The sequence below is a fragment of the Pteropus vampyrus genome, unplaced genomic scaffold, assembly GCF_000151845.1.
Source record: "Pteropus vampyrus isolate Shadow unplaced genomic scaffold, Pvam_2.0 Scaffold15, whole genome shotgun sequence".
Lineage (NCBI taxonomy): Eukaryota > Metazoa > Chordata > Mammalia > Chiroptera > Pteropodidae > Pteropus > Pteropus vampyrus.
The window spans coordinates 13250104-13269226 of NW_011888796.1; the positions used below are offsets into that span (position 1 = coordinate 13250104).

At 36.6% G+C, this 19123-nt stretch overlaps 1 protein-coding gene across 3 annotated transcripts in view; it reads right to left on the reverse strand.

The window, feature by feature from the left end:
* Positions 1-19123, reverse strand: part of GNG2 (G protein subunit gamma 2) — a 106937-nt gene that overhangs the window by 84249 nt on the left and 3565 nt on the right. For 2 of the 3 annotated variants that reach the window (XM_011385509.2, XM_011385517.2), the window contains one exon: positions 5901-5941. The exons of the other annotated variant lie outside the window; for it this stretch is intronic. The gene's annotated coding sequence lies outside the window, so the exon portion shown is untranslated. The remainder of the gene's footprint in view (positions 1-5900; positions 5942-19123) is intronic. 3 annotated transcript variants of the gene reach the window in all.

Below are 19123 nucleotides of genomic sequence, written 5' to 3' on the forward strand. Positions count from 1 at the left end.
ATTTTCTAATTTCCCTTTGGAAAAGAATAAAAGAATCTGGGTTTAAATGGCAATATAATGATTTGACCTGCTTTCATTTCTGCTGGAACTTATTTCACACACACACATACACACACACACCAAAAAAAAAAAAGAACAAACCAACCACAGTAGAGGTTTGAAGCTGAAATGAGGCTGGTCTTAAAACGAAACCAAGACTGGGAGTCCTAGAAGAGAGGAATCCAAAGGGCATTGAAGAGAATATCAGAATAATTCACCAAGACCTATGCTTGTCAGAAACCCGAATCCTACCTCCATGACTGATAATGTTCAATCTTTTTTTTTTTTGACCAAAAAAAAAAAAAAAAATTGAAAGAGGATTCTTTGTGCCTATCAAGGACAGTTTAGAGGAAAGGAAACAAATATAGTTAAAGACATACATAAATACATACATATGTACATACATAAAGGTCTGCTAGCTCCTAAAAATCTAATGTCTTTTATGGGGAAAGCTAATTTATTGCTCTTTCAAGTATACTTACAGTCTTCTTTGTTTAGCCCCCGTGTCTTAGAGAGCAAAAATCTCCAAATGCAGGTCACAGAAATCTAAGGAATGGGGGCCTAGGACCTTCAGTATTCTTGTTTTCTCAGTCAGGCATTGCTATGGATGACATAGGGCAAGGTATTATGGAATCAGGTAGGAAGGGCTGAGTAAGTCTTTATCCAGATGCATCTACTTATATCAGGATAAGCAGCTCACACTCTACCACTGGGAGGCCAAGAAGCACCAAGTTCTGAGAGCTGGCTAAGACACGAAGACATTATACATTTCAACCCCTTCCCCTTGGGCATTCAAGATAGTCTCTTCCTAATGCTTATCTATTTCTGAATGAACAGTCTATGTTGTCTCTTAGGGGGGAAAGTTCAAGTTTGTTATACGAAAGGCAGGATTCAAACTAAGAGAGCTCCATGCTGCTTTGGTGAACTTGGATTTTATTATTTCTATACATGCTGACGTGCTGAAAAAAATTAAACAAGGTGCTCTGGTCACCTCAGTAATAAAGTTATTAAAGCTGTGATCATCAGGAGCATGCCGGTAACAACGAAGAACTGAAAGGGCAGGCTATTAAATGCAATACTTCATAAATGTTGCTGGTTTTTAGTACCAGATCTTAGGTTGTTTGTTTGTTTTTTAAGTTGGTTTGGGCAGACATGTATATGTGGATGCAAATTTTCCAAGACTTAGATTCACCCCTATTTTCAAACCAAACCTTGAAAGTTGTTGTCATTATTTAATTCAATCAGAATTTCTATTTTAATTCATCAACATGACAGACACTTTCCACTAGAGCCACTGTTAGACATCTGGGGTAACCAGCTGCCCCAATGTGTGCCAGGACTCTCTTGGTTTCAGCACTGAAGTTCCTATGTGCCAGGAAACACCTCAGTCTTGAACAATCCAATATGGTTTGGTACTCTGCTGCTAGCTCTAGGTTTGGCCTTCAGATCTGCATCGCTGAAGTGTCTAGAAGAGGATAGAAAGGGGAACTGCTACAAAAATAGCTGAAAAAATGTAAATTTCCATCAAAAATTTCCAGCTACATTCTATTCCAGAGGTGGTTTACAAAAAAATAACCCAGTGGTCTGTCTCATTTACTAGGCAAGAAATGCTTTCTTACCTTGTGAGGATTACCTCCCTAATGTATGGAGGAAATTAAACCATACCTAGAAATTAGCTATTATATACACCACTACAGTGAGATTCTGAAATACTGTTATTTTTCCTTCAATTTCCATATTTTAGAGCCTAATAAATAAAGTAAAATGTGGCAGACAGACATAACAGCATAAAAGAAAAATCTTACATTTCTTTGGTGCTATTCAAAAACCTTGGAACATGCACACTGTAGGCAAACTTTCTAGTTGGAGAAATGCCAAAAACAGCACACTCTCCAGAGACAACACCCATAGTACCAGAAAGTCTGGCCAAGGAAGGAGCCGTTGGACTTCAACCTGTCCACTTGATCTGATTCCAAAAACTCCAAGAAAACCAAAAGCCTTCAGTGCCTGTATCTATAAAGCAGGATTCACAGAGTCAAGGCAAGAACTTCTTACTTCATCGACTTAGGAAACTTAAACCCTTGTCAACTCAAACAAAATGTTATAATCTTATCTCTGATATCTGAGGCATTTCTACCTTTTAAAAAGATGAAAACAATCTCTTTTACTTGGAGTAGGTAGAATAATGGCCCCCAAATAGGTCCATGTCCTAACCTTGGAACCTGTCAATCTATAATCTTACATGGAAAAGGGACTTTGAAGATATGATTAAATTAAGGAATTTGAGATGGGGAGATTATTCTAGATGATCCAAGTGTGCCAAATCTTATCACATGAGCCCTTAAAATCAAAGAAGCTTTCCTGGATGAGTTTATAATTAAATGCAATTACAGTATAAAGAAAGAGATGCAATATTGTTGTCTCTGAAGGTAGAAAAAAAGGGGCTCTAGAAGCCATAAAAGTCAAAGAAATAACTATGGGAGGTGAACACACAATGTAAACATATATATGCCTTACAGTTAAAGTGTACAGCTGAAACTTATTGGATTTCATTAACCAATGTCATCATGAAAAAATTAATTAAAAAAAAAAAGAATTCTCCCCTAGAGCTTCCAGGAAGGAATGCAGCTCTGTGGATACTTTGCTCTTAAATCAGTGAGATCCCTACAGAATCTAACCTGCAGAACTGTAAGATAATAAACCTGTTTTGTACTACTACGTTTGTGAGAATTTGTTACAGCAACAATAGGAAACAGATACATCTTTCATCATTGCTGTTGTTCAATTTGTATGATGCCTTAAGTAGTATTTTACTTTGAACCTCAATATTTGACCATTTCTTACCTAGTATTTAATTTACTTCTCTGTATAGACTTGAAAACATTAATTTAATACTAGAACAAATATGCTCAAAATCTCTCCAACAGAGCAAAACAGTACTTTCTTTTACACGTCTACTTTGTTTCTTTCTTTAGTTTGTTAGCATAGAGACCACTTACATAAGGAACCACTGAGCATAACTGAAACCAATAATTTTGAATGAAGCAAAATGCTTTTAGGTGAGAGTAGAAAATGTCAAACAACCTCTTTAATGTTGTATATTACGACACAGTAGTTCTCAATATCTCCTTAGGGAACTCTGGGTAGCACAATGACTGGAAGATGCCACTGGCCTTCTGTTAGCCAAGGACAGAATAATAAAAAGCACAATCAAGAATTGTCTCACTCAACATGCCTGCAGCCTTTACTGAGAAATTGGCTTGGACGGATTTAAATCATTTAAGAACATTCATTAGCATGAAAGAAATCAACACAAATATCAGACAAAGAACATCAAATACTTATAAAAGTCTTCATTATTAGTTATATTTGGTAGACTGTAAGGATGGCTCAGCCCCACCTGTAAGATATGAAGTACTGAACTCCCAAAGAACCTCATTATGGAGTAGCAAAAGCTATACATAATCTTAAAAGACACCACACAGGCCTTTCTTTTAATAAGCTCTAGACAAGACATTCTCAACCGTGGCTACACATTAAATTACCTGGGGAGCTTTTAAAAACTGCAGCTGTTCAGACCCCTCTCCCAGGGATTCTGATTCAATGGTCTGGGTAGTGTCCGCATATTTTTAAATGCCTCCCTGGAGATTCTGATGTAAAATCAGGACTGAGAACCACTGCCCTGTACCCATCTATGAGCAGCCTACTGGACATATCCACCTGAATGTGGCCACTCGACAGATTTGAATCCATTCTTCCTGTATTTGTAACCCAGTTATCATCACCCACCTAATCTTCCAAAAGAGAAGTCTGGGAGTTATTCTAGATGTCTCCCACTCCTTCACATCTCATCTTCAATCAGCAATTTTATCAACTCTCCCATATTAGGCTTATCATTTTCAAACCCAAGACCTCTACTGGTCTCCCTTCCATTAGTCTCTCTCCACGACTTTATACTTCACTCTGCAGCCTAAGGAATTATCTTTAAAAAGAATTATAAGCCCTTCTCTGTCTTCCCACCCAAACTAGATTCCAGTCTTGAGTCTGGCACTTAGGATCCTACCCAAGCTTCATCAGCTTGTGTCTTTTCTGTTTGCTACTTCTCGACCACACTGTGGCCACTGTAAATTTCTGAAGGTTCCACCATTCTCTTTGGGGCCTTTATGTGCTTTCACATGTGATTCCTTATTCCCAGAATGCCTTTTCTCTAACTTTTCTGATGGATGGCACTTCATGTCATAGCTCAAATGCCCCTTTGTCCATCAAGGCTCTCAACAAACTCCCCACCAAGTTAGTCCTCTTCTCTCTCACTCACTGCAGAAACCTCCTTTTTTGCAAGGTTCTCGCCCCTGTGAGACTGAGCAACTCTAGGCCAAGGCCTGTCTGTTTTCCATCTTCATATGCCCAGCATCTGGCATTCACTTGTTTGTTCATTCATTCAACAGTTGTATTAAATATATAACACGTTCTAGACAACTCGCCAGATGCTGGAGGCAAAAGGGTTAGCAAGAGACACTATTCTTGCTCTCTCAGAGCTTATATTCTTGAGAGAGAGGCAGATAACTGGACAAACACTTATAATAAATTAAGAAGGTATATCAGCGAGAGTTAGGAAAAGTATTTTGTGTTTTTAAGCTCCCAGTATATTAAGAAGTGAAAAAAATGACAAAACTGGTTTAAAAAATTGTGGCATATTCTAAATGTTTACATTTAACAATTAAAGTTATATGATGAGTGTCATCTTTCCATTTTGTCAGTGTATCATCAAGAGATAACTTCATTTGGAAATGTCAGAAGTCCAATTTGAGGATCTCATAAATGCGAGGTGAGGAAAAATGTCTCCCTTATTCTAAGAAGGTTCTGACACTAGTAAATATTAAATATTTCCTGAAAGAATAAGTGAATGAATAATTAGCTCTAGTAAACTGTCACGTTATAAGTAGGTTTTATTTTATTAGCATTTTGCTATAATCACTCAATAATTATGCAAATAAACAATTAAAAATCCAACAACCAAATGCGAGCTGCTATCATATAATACAGTGGGGAAAAAAGAGAATTGTATGGGGGATATAAGTGAAACAGTACTGGCCATGAGCTGAAAAATGTTGAAATTGAGTGAATATGTATATGGAAGTTCATTATACTATTTTCTCTATTTTGGTATATGTTTGAAACTTTTCATAATGAAGTTAAATTTAAAAGGGGGGCAGGGATAAAAATCCCAGTCACTGACTTAAAGAAACTACAGATCTTGGTTGGGGAGAAGAAACACATTATCACCTATCTCAGCAATATGGTGACCTTTCAAATCTACAAGCAGACTCGAGTGGCTTTAGCTAGTTTCAAGAGCCAAGGCAGCTTCCTCAAGAAGAAACTAAACCAGCATTAAATTGACCTTTTGTTGTTGTTATTGTTGTTGCTGCTGGAAAAGCCCTTAGAGTATCTACAACCAATCTGTTAAGAATAGGCTTTACCATTCTCTGATCTAATCTCTGATCTACCTGACTGACATCTGTTGTTCACAGGGTATGTCCTCAAAGGCTTCAATCAATTAGTCACATCTGATGCCATAAGAACACATTTTGTTAAGGCAGTGACCTCAAAGGCTCTCCAACTAGTATTTTTAGAAGAAAATGGGGAAATCTGGGTAAGAAATCTGATTTTCACTACGAAGCAGAGGCATTTTTTTCCTTTAAATCCTGAAGTTATGTCAATGTTGCTAAAGACTCTATGAAGGTCTTATAAACATCACATGTTAAATGTTTTCATCTACAGCATCACTTAAGATATATTTTCTCCTCTCGAAGTTATGGTTAGAGTCAAGAAGATCCTAGCAGAAAATATTTCAAAATTCTTACCTCTTCAGTTCCCAAAGCCTGAGGCTCACTGGCAGATATTGCTGTCAAGAAAGGAGAGAGGAAAATAAGTTTTTTAGAAAAAAGAGAAATCACATGATACCTAAGAGCTGAACAAGCAAATGCATGTTGCCATAACTGAGGTTTGAAGGTAATGGCCAAATGCTTCTACGGGCAGGAGGGTTCTAAAGACAGGCTTACATTTCTGAGCCAAGGAACAGACATTTTGTTAACTCTTTTTCTTTTAAGAAATGTCTTTATGAGTCTACAGCCTTGCCAGCCCAATCTCGTCTGATCTCAGAAGCAAAGCAGGGTCCGGTCTCATTAGTACTTGGATGGGAGACCACCTAGGAAGACCAGGTGCTGTAGGTGTAAAAAAAAAAAAGAAAAAGAAAAAGAAAAAAGAAATGTATTTATGAAAATAGGAGTCCCTTTCTTTGTGAACTTCCCTAGCCTACAAGAAAACATGAACATATGAAGTTGGCTTGGGAACCTAGAGGCAGCAGAGTTCTTGGTGACAAAGGCTGTGTACCACTGAGATGAATAAGAACAAACCTTATTCCAAAAGTGATAGAAACAGAACATCACTTGCACCAGATGATAGGAGTAGAGTTGGAGTTCCATTTGTGTGTGTCTAGTACTTTAAGAGGGTAGATGGACAAGTTAGTAGTTATAAAAGCACTTTTAGCATTCAAATCTTCTTCGGGCTATTTAAGAGGAGAGACACCTATACCCAAAGGCACTAAGGACTTCTGAGGATGTTGAGCAGATCTGGCCCAATTTTACCTCGTGCCCAAGTGTGGTTCATATCCAAGAAAGTTCTTATGTACAGTAGCGTCTTTACTACTAAAAAGTTATCCAGCACTCAGCTCAAAGGGAATTGCCTCTACCTCAGGGAGCGCTTTACCATTCCTATTTTGTTGTGTCTCAGAACAAAATGTACCTCATATCTAGAGTACTATGACTAAGGGTGGAAATCAAATTCACATTGGGTTCTAGGACCAAACGCACATCAGTATCTATAGAGATTTCACACTACTTAATACTGGTGCATATGCTACAATCACAATCCGACCAATTATATTCCCAGATGACTTTAAGGGATCATATGTTTTTAAATGAGCCAAAGTTATTACAAAACTATTATCTCATGATTAATGACAGCAAAGGAAAAAAAAAAAAGCCAAGGACAAAAACCTTTCAGAGAATGAACCTTAGGGATAACAATGATTAGTGAGACTTGCAAAATAAACCTATCCAAGGGTGCTCTGAGTCTAGCACTCTCATACATTACTAGCAATAGCATCAATCAGCACAACCTATCTGAAAAGCAGTTTGGTACCATTTATCAAGATTCTCAAATATGTTCTCAATCATCGTCTTAGCGAAACCACTCCTTGACTTTATTAATTAAAAAATCCAAAATGTAGACGAAGAATTATTACCAATGTGTTAAAAACAGCCTAAATATTAAATACAATTTATTAAATAAAATGGAGAAATTCTACATGATGGAACTTTAAAACAAAGAATACGAAAAATTTAAATAAGGAAAAATGCATATGAAAGTGAAAAGAGAATATAAAATTTTATATATAGTATGACCTCAACTAATTTTCTAATGTACAGTTATAAATACATGATAAATTTTCTAATACAGTATCTGTATTTTTCATAAGTAATATTCTTCTACTAAACCACATATAATATTTTCTAGTAAAAATTATAATCTTTCCAATATATATTTTTCTAGAAAAAAGACTGGAAGAAGATACATCAAAATGTAAACAATATATTATCTCTTTTGTATGGGATAATGGAAGTAGCATAAATTGCTGTTCTCTTTTTATTTCATGCTTATAATGAAATTCTAAGCTAGCACATATATGTCAAGAATAACTACTTTTTCCAGCCTCTCTTGCTGCCAGGTGTATTGGCCATGAGTCAAAGTTCAATGGGATGGCTGCAAAAGTGATATGCGCAACTTCTGGGTCATGCCTTCCCCTTTCCAACTTTTTCCCCATCTGCTGATTATAGTGAGGTCCTTGTTAGATCATAAAACAAGGGAAACATGCTAGGAATGATGGAACAACATGATGTAAGAAGCCTGGGTTCCTTAATGATCTTGTGGAGCAGAGCTTCTTAACCAGCCTTGGACCACCCACCTCTGGGTTGTTGTATGAAAGAGAAATAACTTCTAGCATATGTCAGCCACTGTGAAATCAGGTCTCTTACATGCGTTTCAACCAACAACCTGATTAATGGAAGGGGTCTTCTTATTTTTTCTTTACAATTTAAGCATTTTTCAAATTTTCAATAATCACCATGAATTACCTTGATCATCAAAAAAAATTTAAGTTAAACTTTGTTTACTAATGTTAAGAAAATTAAGATAGCACAGAATGAAGTTTGGGCAACATGTGCCTTCTTCCCACATATGAGAAAAAAAATGAAATCTATAGTTTTGAAAAATAATTATTACATCATATACCAGGGCACAAATTACACACAAACTCCCTGACGTTTAATGATCCTTAATCATACCCCAAGTCTTTTGAAAAATAGTCTTAATAAGGCAAAGTTGTTTAAATAAAATCTGCTTTAAAATCTACTTGAGAAATATTCTAAAAAATAAGTAAATAAAACTCTAGTCAATGTACTACAATAGTTCTCCATTATCCATGGCTTCATTTTCCATAGTCTCAGTTTCCCATGGTCAACAGTGAGTGGCTCACAATATTAAAGGAAAATTCCAGAAATGAACATCTCATATGTTTTAAATTATGTGCGGTTCTGAGTAGCGTGATGAAATCTCATGCCATCCCACTCCCTCTTGCCCAGGATGTGAATCAACCCTTTATCCAGAGCATCCATGCTGTATATGCTACCCACCTGTTAGTTACTTAGTAGCCTCTCAATTATCAGATCAATTGTCATGATATAACCCAAGTGCTTGTATTCAAGTAATTCTTATTTTACTTAATAATGGACCCAAAAGCACAAGAGTAGTGATGCTGACAATTCAGATATGTCAAAAAGAAGACATAAAATACTTCCTTTAAGTGAAAAGGTATGTAAGTATAGGAAAAAAACATAGTATATATAGAGTTCGGTCCTATCCGTGGCTTTAGGCATCCTGTGTGTGGGGGGGGCGGGGTTAAAATGTATCTCTCACACATAAGGGGGCCTATTATATATTTATCCATTTAAGAGCATATCTAGATTTCTTAAATTGAACTTAGTAATGTTCTTAAATAGTTTTGTATGTGCACTAACTTTTAATTTAACGGTGTTGTTTGTTCTCCATATAGTATCATAATGAATCACTCTAACAGTAATTCCACTGACCCAATAACTCTGTTGACTGTTCATCAACCAAGCATATGCTTTAATTTACTTACCCTGGAGGGGTGCCAGATTGACAGAGCTCACACAACTTCTCTGCTCTCCTCTGTGACCGAGGGGCCTGCATTATAAGATGACTGTCCAAGATAAAGGAGTCATATCTACTCCAAAAATACAGAAAAGATACCTGGTCTGCTTGGAGATCAGATCTAAAACAATGGCCTCACCAAATCTGGTCTCTAACCATATTAGAATAACGTACTGAGGATCCTTTAAATCTGAAATTATGTTATGTCAGTGGCATTTGGTGCTTTTTAGAGGATCCCTAAATCCCTGTGCACTTGCACACAAGACAGCCCACCAGGTAGACCTTAGAGACTAATATGTAATTATATATCAGATTTTTAAAAACCTATCTTTCCTCCATCTTCCCAAGAGAATGCCAAATGGTCCTTTTCTCCCCTGTGAATCACAACACCCAACGCTAATATGGCTAACTTATATTCAATAACAAAGGCAGGATGCCAGAGTTTCTTCACTTCCCTCTCAGGATGACTGTGCCAGTATGTTTTCAAGAACCCCCTATACTCTCTCTTGCAATAATTGAAGCTGATAGTCAAAGCTCTAAATTCTGTTTCTCTCCCCTTCTTCACTTTACAGCAACATAAGCAAGCCAACTCAACAGGCCTAATTACCATGGTAACAACATGTACTGTGATTATGAGTGTGTTTGTTTTTTAAAATGACTCACAGATTGTTCCCCCAGAAGCCCCAGACACACAGGTTTCTGGCTGGTTTATAAAATCTATTCGAAGTTTTCTTGCAAATTTCTTGCTCCTGTTAGCATAATTGGTGTGATGAAGACAGATTCATCAAATCAAATATGCCCTTCTCCTTAAGGATGAAAAAAAAAAATTCATTTGGTTCCTTAAACACTCCAAGATTAATCAATTTAAAACTCAAGTTAATAATGAAATTAATTTGAGTTTGTACACTGGAGATAATTAATCTGTTCCTAATTTAAATAATTAAGGTATTTCATAATGTAGTTTTAGAGACCCAAATGAAATAATCAGATGAAATAAAATCAGCAGTAAAAAAATATCAAATAAAATAGCTTAAATCTATGGGTACATGGTCGGTCACATATAAAGTGTTACAAAAGAATAAATGTAGGTCTTTTTCAGACTAATTTCCAGAATAAAGACATTTATTTTTTTAAATGCAGACATGAAAGAGTCTAGACATTTGGAAGAACTATGGACTACTTCCATTAATTTATTCAATACATATTATTTAAGATCCTCTATGTACGAAGCACCATTGTTTATAACTAGAATATCCCAACAGAGCTTAGGGCAGGCTATTTTCTTCCTGGAGACAAAAGCCACAGGCATGTTCTCCTTTTGAAAACATCCCTTGCTTCGCAAGACACCATTCTGAATAAGCTGTCCATGTGAGGGATCATTACCTAATGATCATATCAGGCCTGGAATTCAGAGTCCTGACTCCCTCAAAAAAAAAAAAAAAAGTCATAATTTTAGTATGTTAATTTTCCTTTGTATGAAATGGAAGTAAATCTTATTTGATAAAAACAAAATGTTAACTGGAAATTTTTATATAAATCTCTTTAACTTAAGACTCTAGGCCTCCTGATGCTTACATATAATATAACATATGTTATGGGCGCACATGCTCACACACACAAACACAGGAACTAGTCATTAAAAATTACTATCTCTAAATCGCTACACATTTTGTTACCAATAATACATATTTTTTCTCTGCAGTTTGAAGGGATAGTCTGAGTTTATCAGTCAGGATATGCTAGGTTATAGTGTGGTAACAAACAACCCCCAAAATTTCAGTGGCTCAAGACAGTAAAGCTTATTTCTCACTCTTACTCCATGTCCATTACAGGTTGGTGGAGAGATCATCATTACTCTAAGACCCAGGCTTAAGAGTGCAGCCACCCTTTCTGTGCTTCTACTACTGCCATTTACCAAGAAATGTGCTTATTATATCCTGGTTCTTATAAGCTTCTTTCTGAAAATAATAAACATCTTTTCTGCTCATATTTCACTGGCCAATGCAAAATACACGACTACATATAACTAAAGTGGACAGAGAAGGATAAGCCTACCATTAGTTGGAAAGGAAAACTGGAAATATTTATGACTAAGCACATGGATTACTGAACAAATAGCACATGCCTGAGATTGACGCTTAACTAAGCCCAATATCGACACATGACTATCCCAGGGAAATAGGCTTCCTTAGGTGATTCCTTACTCCAAGTTCTGAGCACCTATAATTAGCATTGGGCCATAATCATTTCTGATGAAACTTGGTAAGAATCTGATGGATAAAATAAAAGATACTCTACTCACAGTTTGTAGTAACGATAACAATTGTACTAATAACAGCTACGCTGCTGAATACTTACTATGAGTCAGGCACTATGCTAAATAAATATTCTACATACATTATATAATTTTCTCCTGACAATTTTGCAAAGTAGGTATTGTCATTATTATTTCCAATTTTATAGATGGGGAAAGTGAGGCATATGAAGTTTAAGCAATCTAAACCAAAGTCCTTTAACTACTATACTCTCCTGTGTAGAAAGCCTTAGAAAATTATATTTCTAATTATATTTTAGAATTGTTTTAAGACTTATAATAAAAGATAAGTCAAACAATATTTTTGCCTAGGAATTTTCACCTTTGCATACTTAAATTTTTTTATTATTTTAATTAACAGAAAATCTTGGAGCTGTTCTATATCAAGTTTTTTCCCAAAGGAAAAGAAAAGAAAACTATGAAATGTCTTTAATGCCTATAAACAACAATATTCCCGAAGCGCACCATCGTGCATGAGTTTAAAAAAAAAAAAAAAGGATTAACTGAGTTCTCCAAGGAATGCCTCCTAAAATGACAAATTCTTTTCCTGTTTAAATTTTTTCACAATTTTTCTCACATGGTTCTACACAGATCAGATAAATACCTTTCTTAAACAGAACTCTGTTGGCAAAGCCTAGAAATTAACTTTACTTTCCTGTTTAAAAACGCAAATATCAGAGTAGGAAGGACTCAATAGTTTATTTCAGAAAAGGTACTCCCACCATTAATAGTTTGGTATGATGAGAATGCACAGGAACACACGTAGAGACAAGCAGTCAGAACACTGTAAATGAATGCAATTCCACTGAAATTTCCCCTTTTCACTACTGCTGCTTCACATATGTAGCCTCTGAAATACAACATCAGCATGGAAAGTTGGAACCAGAGAAAATGTAACAATAATGGAACTGCGTGTTGCCTCTAGAGTTGGAAAGTGAAAACCTGTTTTCAAAATAACTCCTAATCAAAAATTCCAGAGATTACTCATTTTTCTCATACAGGTGCTATAATCAACAAAATATGTACCTCTTTGGAGAAAAGGTTTTCATTTAAGTCTGACAGATACCACATACAGAACCTTAGCCTCTATAACTCATTTCTTGGTCCAGGGTAAATTTTATTAGATCAAATTGATTTAAGTGACCAGTCACGAAGACTCAATTTGATTTCGTGTGTGTGTGTGTGTGTGTGTGTGTGTTTGTGTGTGTGTACGCACAGACATGTAGGGCTGGATGTCTAAATTAAATGCCATTCTTATTGCTTTATAGAACCTGATGTGTTTTATTCCGGAATAATTTGTTAAGAAAGTTCTCCTTTACTTAGTCTTGCATCAGCCATTTTGTATTTTCTTCCAGGATTCTTTCTCAAGTCTACCTAAATTGTTACCATCAACAAAAACAAGTTTTTGGTTTGTCTGTGTATATGAGTGTGTATTTTATCAAAGGGAAATGCGTGGAAACACAGTTCAACTCAAAGTTGTGTGATCTTGATAAGTGATTAAACCTTTTTGAGCCTTGATATCTTCACTTATAAAATGTGAATGGTAATAATGGCAGACTCTATTGGCTGTCTCCCTGATAACCATTAACCCCTTCTTCCTTGCTAACAGAACCAATCCTTTTTGCTGGAGTTTGGCAGTTGTGTTCTTCGGAAAGGCAGGGCTGCTCAGTGGTCTCAGGAGGAAACTCTTAAATTAGCCAATCACAGTGAGCCATCTGCCTAGCCACTAATAGATAAGTATGTGAGCTGGGAGAGGAATTCTGCTGGAGATAGCTTTCCTGTAACCTTAAAAAGAGTTTTATGAGAAGAAACTAGCCACTTCACTGTGCCTCTAGACATTGAAATCTTACCGTAATGCTGAAATCATAGTAGCCATCTCAGCACAGTGAGGAGACGGGCCTAACAGGGTAAATCAACCTGCAGAAGATGTCAGAATGGGAGGGAGGGAAGAATTTAGGTTGCTAAGAACATTGTTTAGCTAGGAATACCTAACTCTGGACTTACTCTCCTTTCAGGAGGTCTTGAGATAAATTTCCTATTGTTTAAGCCATTTTGGTAGGTTGTTCTATTACTAGCAACCAAAAGTATCCTGATAGAAAAAATAACTGTTCTCATCTCATAGGCTTATTTTTAAAACTAGAGGAAAACTGTAACGCATGTAAAGTATCCAGCCACAGCGGCACAAACTGAATGCTCAACAAATGCTAGTTATCAACTTGGTTCTTGAAACATGCTGATCTTCACTCATTCAAACATGAGCCTGAGAGCTGGACTCTTGTGCGGTTTGGAGTCCTCTACAACTTTCCCCGATTCCCCCAAACAGAATTAAGGGTAGAAGTCACTACTTTCTCTATTTTATTCAACCAAGAGATAATACTATGTGCCTAAGTTTATTTTAAACGATAAGATTTGTGTTTAATTCAGACAACAAGCCTTGTACTGCTGATTGCAGTGTAGGAAAATATAATTAAACAGAGTAGTCTTCCTGACTATCAAGTACTCAACAGAGCCACCAAGTGTTCTGCATTTGGAGTCTGCCTAGCTTAAATGAAAATTGCCCTCTGTAGATGAAATACATATTTTATAGATGATCGTACATACATGTGAAAAAAGCCACATTTCCTTGGGAATTTCACCTCCTTATTTCAGAAAGGCACCAGCACCTTCTGCTTAGGAACCCTTTCCTCCCACATCTTTACATAGCTGACTCCTCACCATAATATAAGTTTCAATTCAAATGTCACCTCCTCAGAGAGGTCTTCAGGGATTACTAACAAAAGTAAACTCTCCAATACCACCACCATCATACACACAACTTCTATCATTCAATCTGTTTCTATTTTAATCCATCTCAGCACTAATCACTGCCTGATACTTTCTTGTATTATAATCTGTTTCTGTCAGTGGGGTCCAATCCTGGCTGATTCTGATATAATTTGTCTGGGTTGAGGCTGGGACAAAGGTATTTTTTGAAAGTATTACCACCTTCTACACTAGAATGTAAGTTCCAAAAAAACACAAAGGACTGGCCTATTTTATTCGTTCAAGTCCCCGTGGCCCATCAAAGGACATGTGGCACATTGCAGACATTCAGCTAAGGCCCATGGACGGACTAACCGTATTGTAGTTATGTCAGTATTTGTCTGTTTCCCTAGTAGTTTATGAGCTCTTAGTGGGCTCCTACAGTATCTAGCCCACTCTTCATAAAAGAATAAATGATTCAAGAAAGTTCATTAAATAAATGAATGATAAAATTCATTTGTGAATTTAATTGTTCTCACACAAATAAATAAGTAAATTAAACAAACAAACAAACAAACAAATAAATAAAGTGATAGATGTGTTAATTAACTAGATGGGAGTAATCCTTTCACAGTGTATCTGTACATCAAATCACCATGATGTACACTTTAAATGTCTTACAATTTTGTTAATTATACCTCGATAAAGCTGAAATTTAAAACAAATAAACAATAACAACAACAAAAAAACTTTTTGTGTCCTATAGAAGAAAAAAATTAAACAGGGTGTAGCCACTCCCCTCAAAAATCTTGCAAAAGAAAAAGAAATGCAGATTGCCATTTTCCACACTAAAATGTGCTAATTGCTGTGATGAAAGAACAAAAGATTTCTGAGAGGTAAAAACCGTTTCTTATTGGGGAGGGGAGGAAAGAAAGAAGGAAGGTTTATGGAAGAGGTAGCATTTGAACTAAGCCTTACAGGGTAAATGGAATTTGGCTATTTAGAGAAGCAAGACTGTGGGGTGGGGTGAGTGAAGAGTGGAAGGGGAAGCAGGAAATAGGAGAAGCAAAAACACAAACAACAAATTAGCCCAGCTGGGAGTTAGGCAAGCTTGAACTAAAACACCTGGCTGTCAACATGGAAAAGAGTAAATAGTGTCAATATATGGTTCCAATGACAAAACAAGGAGCTATGCAACTAGCTACACCTAAGATTGTTTGGTGAGGAAAATAATGAAATCGAGTTTTCATAATTGAGGGACTGGGAGAATGGGGTGTCATTAGTACTCATGGAAATGAAATGAGGAGCTGGTTTTGAGAAGTGGGGAATAGTGATGGTCGGGGCTGTTTTGGACACATGAGTTTCAGTGTCAGTGGGTTGGGTGTTCTGGCAAGTTTGCCAGAGCTCGATGTGCAAGTTTAGAGAGCAGGTGAGAGATCAGGATGGAGGATCGGTTTGGGGACTGACTCACACAGTGACAATGATTGAAATCTCAGAAAGGGATTTGATCAAGGGAGAAAGAGAGAAATTAAATGGCAGCAAAGTAAAATCTTGAGAATGTTCATAGTTAGAGCAAACTTGCAGTTAGTGGAGAAGTTGGGAGGCTTCAGAGAGGAATGGTGGATGACAAATACGCAATCTCAAAATTCGCCTATTTGCCATAAGGATTATTTTGAGATTAAATACCACCTAGGAGAAATTCTGAAAACAGACCAGAAGCTCCCTCTTTTCTATGAGAAATTTACATGTACAAAAGAAATCTTCATTTGTAAAGGTGCCTCCCCCTCTTCTGTGCCTGGGAAACTAAATCACTAAAGACCCTTGTCTAAGGACTGGCACCAATTTATGTCTACATAACAATCTTACTCTTATTCACCATGCTTTTCCTGATCACCACCCCACAACTGGCCCTCCTCTACTTCCCTTTTTCTCTTTTGTCTTTTAGCTAATGATATTATTTAAACCTGAATTCCAAACCACCTTTGAGAGTTAGTCATTTTTCCCTGAGTATCTCCTTTCTATATGTGAGATATATATGTTAATAAACATCTGCTTTTTCATATTAATCCATCTTTTGTTATAAGGTTCCCAGCAGAGAAATTAGAAGGATAAAAGAAAAACTATTTTTCTTCCCTACAGGTAGGAGAACAAAGTTAGTAGAGGTTAAAAAAAAAGTCCAAGGGAAACTTTGTTGACAGCAGGGTTGTTTAATTTTTTATAAATTTATATGTGTAAACTAAGTGTTTGCAGGCAAAGAGGAAAGGGCCAATAAAAAAACCAAATATGCAGGAAGGAGATAGAATTATTGTCAGAACCTAGTCCCCTAGAAAATAAAAGAAAATGAAATGAAGAGTCCAAGTAGAGAGTTTACTTTCGACTTGGAAAAAAAACCCCAAAAAACAAAAAACTTAATTTTACCTAGAAAGGAAGAAGAACAAATGAAGACAGGAAAATCTTGAGATGGTAAGGAATGAGGTTGAGGAAACCTGTAACTACATGCCTTATCAGAAAAGTAGAAGGTGAGTCACCTGTAATGAATAAGGGAGTAGGGACTTGGGTTTCATGGTTTTCACTGAAAATGCACAAGGGATAGTAAAAAGTGGAATAAAAAAGAAAGAAGAAAAGGACTCTCAAAGAACAGCAATGGCACTGCTGATGCTGCAATAAATCTGGAGTAGAACCCATCAACCCAGTCGCCAGACCCTCTCCATTAGCTCTGAGTGCCAGGTACCAGGGAGCAAGGAACATGGAAATGTCTGACCCTGACAACTGGGATGGCAGGGGGGCAAGGGAAGGCCAAAGGAATAGGGAGGAAGGGGTCAAGTGACTAGTTTTCCATTAAGAGCTTGACTGTTTACACATATTTGCCAAGAGATAAAAGGGCTTACCCTGTCTTATCTCAAACCTAAGTATACAGTGGTACCACTTCTAAGAAACATGTCATAACTAAAATTAGAGATGTTTGAGATTTGACCTCCCTCTTTTTTAATGTTTAATGAAGTCCTCTAGAGACCGTCTAGATGTTGAATCCTGTTAAATATAACTTGTTCTGTTTAACATAAGAGTTTTGGGGAGCCATATATATCTCTAATACTCTTACCTGAAAATCTGAATCTCATTTCCAGTGGCATCTTTACATTTGAACAAATTTGAACACAGAGACTCCATATTTACATAGGGTGTTAAATGTAAAACTTACCCTCATCTTTTTAAACAAAATAATTTGGTTTTACAAACAATTTTGAAAGTATAAACACTTTCTCTATTTCTTTACTCTATTATGGAGAAAACTGAAATGGAGATTGAATTGGGAAGTGAGGTATTAATCAACTGCGTGAGTTTGGACAGAAAATTTAAATGCTGGGTGGATTTCATCATCCGTCATGGACGGGTAGATACAGACTGGGTTCATATCCAGGTCATTTTCAGCTCTACCATTCTCTGATGTCTTAGGCCAGGGACTAAGCCTTAATACAGCTCTGTAATTTCCCTCTTCCTTCCAGATCTACAGAACCAGGCATGGGTCCTCCTAGAATTTGTAAAATAAGCAGATTTGGAAAGTAAACTTAGTCAGGGGTCATTATCCTCCAGCCTCACTATTCCCGTACACACACACAGAGTGCATTACAAAAAGTTAACGTGCAATCATTCAGGGACGCTTCAAACCATTCAAGGTCAACATCTGCACCCACAGCATAAAGCTCAGATATTGTTCCTGTTCAAGAGAGTCCTCCCTAATCTTCCTGCCCAGCTCTCCTCGGCCCCATTTATACCTTGCCTCACCAGGTTGGGAATCAGGAGTGAAATATGTTATGGAAAATTAAACACAGAAGGATTTTTTATTTTCAAATGTGAAATTTAGATTTGAATCTCATTTCATTAGAAGAAACCTGTTGTCCCAGAAATCTACTGTTGTTGTTTAACTACTGTAGCCCTTCTTTATCATTAATGCTCCCCATTAAAAGAGCTGACAGCAATTTAGTACTTTAGTATCTCCTCCTTTTTTCTGACCCTGCTACCTACTGGACATTTTTTTCCCTTCCAGTTGACTGGAAAGACACTGAAGCGACAGCCTCCCCAGTGCCTTCTTTGTAATAGCCTGACCACACTTGACCAGTGGGGTCCCCAGTGTGAACTGTCTACAATAAGGGTTTGAAATGCACTATCAAGTTCTTGATATCATCAATCATCAGGAGCTATACAGATTTTCTTTCTCCTTTTGATTTTAAAAGTTATTTTTGAAAAGTATTTTACTTGGACAGGAATAATACCGATGCATGCAGGAGATTAAACGCAAAGTTATAATCATGATCTTTATGGCACACTTTGTAAGACATCTCACCATTTAAAAATGTCTTTGAAAACAATCCAGTGTAAAAATGCTCAAAGAACTTGAATAAATATTTCTCCAAAGAATATATACAAATGGCCAACTGAGCACATGAAAAGACTAATCCTTAAGGAAATGTAAATTGAATCCCAAAGAGATACTAATTCACACCCATTAGTATGGCTACTATCAAAAACAAACTAACAAATGCCTCCAGAAAATAACAATGTTGGTGAGAATGTGGAGACAAAAAAGAACCACTGTGCACCGCTGGTGGGAATGTAAAATGGTACAGCTGCTGTGGAAAACAGTACTGGCAGTTCCTCAAAAAAGTAAACATAGAATTAGCATATGATCCAGCAATTCTACTTCTGGGTACTCAAAAAAGAAGTGAAAGCAGGGACTCA